The sequence below is a fragment of the Galeopterus variegatus genome, unplaced genomic scaffold (genome assembly GCF_000696425.1).
Source record: "Galeopterus variegatus unplaced genomic scaffold, G_variegatus-3.0.2 Scaffold3608, whole genome shotgun sequence".
NCBI lineage: Eukaryota > Metazoa > Chordata > Mammalia > Dermoptera > Cynocephalidae > Galeopterus > Galeopterus variegatus.
The window spans coordinates 203,581-206,450 of record NW_007729719.1 but is presented as its reverse complement, the minus strand read 5'-3'; positions in this window follow the sequence as shown (position 1 = coordinate 206,450).

Genomic DNA, 2,870 nt, shown 5'->3' with positions numbered 1-2,870 from the left:
TTAAATGTGTTCAAAGTCTTTTTGCTCCAAATCAAATTATATATGATAGAAGAAAAATAATGAAATTAGGGATGAAGGTATTTAATCTCAATAACAGTGTCTGTAACTGTATCTAGAGCTATATCTACCTCTCTATCCCAACCCGTTGGTTTTGTTTCCCCATCGAGGAAAATGCTGGGTTTCCAGGTAAAATACTGGAAACTTGTAGGTAAAACTGTCAATGGATTCTCATTTAGCAGATCATTTTCCTACCAAAAAAAACCCCTAGGATAAGAAGTATAAACCTAAACTAGCCAACCTGTCGGGATGCCCTTGGCACAGGTAAGCAAACAGGCAATCTGCATCTCAAAGGCCCTGTGAACTGAGTGGTCCCCAACTGATCAGACCTTGACATAGCCCAAGAATAATGCACTTGGAGTATTTCCTAACAAAAACATGCATGCAACTCCATCAAAACCCCTTGGTTTTCAGTGCTTTACCCATAAACTCAAACCAAAGTCTTACAGGGCACCCATTCAGGGTCAGTAGGTAATCTGCCCAAGGGGAAGGGGGGAGAACCAAGATCTAAACCCTCTTTGTCTTCCCTCCCAGGCCTTCACTTTCCACCTGTGCACTGATGAATCCCTATTCCACCTCTGCATCCCTTTTCACTTAACTCAGCTCTAGACCCATGGGCAGGTATGCGGGTGAGCCATGCTGGCACTTTTGAAAATGCTCAAAAATCATTGATTGGGTAAAAGAACAAATGAGTCACTGAAAGAATGGATACTGCTTAAACACTGCTGATTTTCTGAACTGGAAAAGCCTGCAAAAATCAAATACGTGGCTACGCAAAGACCAAAAATTAGATGTGTTTTTGTTCAAACCAGCAAGGTGTGATCAAGAGATGAGCTGGAGAAATTAGAGGGAAAAACTGTGGACACATTCTTGAGGGACAAGCTCATTTAGTATTTTAATAGGCTCAAATACACACATGTGCACCTTGAGATACGTGTGGAAAAACAAAAGCCGACTCTTGTTTGTAGTATCAAGAGATGAGCTGGAGAAATTAGAGGGAAAAACTGTGGACACATTCTTGAGGGACAAGCTCATTTAGTATTTTAATAGGCTCGAATACACACATGTGCACCTTGAGATACGTGTGGAAAAACAAAAGCCGACTCTTGTTTGTAGTCTCCAGATAACTTTAACGGGGTTGTTTTTAAAACACTTGTCTCACAGCTGTCCCTGAGGAATTTAGCTATTATTTGGATCCTGCAAAGAAAAATGCACTGAGTTTTGTTGTCAGACTTTTAGAAAGAGAAACTCAAAGAGCTAATCTCAGATGTTTAGGGTGAAGTCTTGCAAGGAATGTGGCTCTGCATCAAATGTAATGGCTTTTTCTTTAGAGGGGTGTTCAACGTCCTCTGATCATGAAGAAACAAAGGCAGCTCTGCTCCAGTACCAGAGGACACATGAACCTCTTCCAAGTGACAGACCATGTGCTAAGTATCAGTTATCACTGTATTACACTAGAAGGACTAGAATCTGACATCTTCCTGGCACGAGTCAGAAAAACTCTGCACTTGCATGTGACCGTGCGTCCTTCCCCATCACGGGTCCCAGGGTCTACTCAAGCAGTTCCCATTCACCCAGACCCCACCTTTCAGACTCAGGGACCCTTCCTCCAAAATGGGCTAGTTAATTTCACTTGCAAGTCATTTATGAAGAACATGAGAAGAATGCAATTAAGTAGTGCAAATAAGACTGGTGTGTCTAACCCATTGAGGCTACCATATTTTTTAAAGAGTCTTAGTATATTAACTACCTGCATGAAATTTGCTGCTCCTGGAACAGATGAGTGCTGTGGGTTGAATGAGGCAAGCTCAAAATCTAAATTTAGTCTGTTTTTTTTAACAGCAGCATTATGCTATACTCCTGAAAATAATAACTTAGTAAGATCCAGTAAGACACTATTTCTGGCTTTTCACTAACTCAGACTGGCTTCCTCTCTGTATAACAGTAACATTCTATGAGGTTATGGCCCCTGAGCTCAGAAGCAAAAGACAAGGAGACTTACATCCCAAGGACAAACAAGACAGGCTGTGGGCACACACGGCCTCGCACATGTATACTGACATGAAGTTAGTGTATACTATTCCAAGGTGACCATTTAAAGTCAGAGAACTCTCATTTCAAAATACAAATCTCAGTATACGTACTACAAGACTGATTGTTGAGATCACACTTTGCACCTGGTTAGACTTATTTTCCCAGTTTTTCAAAGTCACTGTCAACAGCAGGTTCGTCACCTTTCTCCCCTAGGTACAAAGCAAAGTTACCACTAAGAGGTTAAATCAAAAGAAAATGAAATTCTTTTTTTCATCTACGTGTACTCCCAATTCAGCCACAATTTATTTACCACTTAACCTGAGATCTACCCTCAACAAATTTTTAATTGTGTAATACTGTACTGCTAATTGTAGGTACAATACTGTACAGCAGGTCTCTAGAGTTATTCATCTTGCTTAGCTGAAATTTTAAGCCTGCTGAAAGATGGTCAAAAGAACTACACGACTTACATAAAACAATCAACAAAATGGCAATAGTACATCCCTCCCTATCAATAATCACTTTAAATGTGAATGGATTAAACATTCATTTTCAAAACAGCTTCAGCTAAAGTGAAATAAACAGTCGATAAATTACAGAAAAAGACTGAGTCCCGTTTCCCAGGCCTTGCAGCCTGACGCGTCCTCAGCCCTGCACAGGGGGTGGAGGGAGGGCCCAGAGGCTCACAGCCAGCCCCAAGTCCACCTCCAGAATGTGCTCTGCAGGCCCCAGATGTGCCAGCATAGAGCTCACACTGTGAGGAGACGCAGTGATGTGCA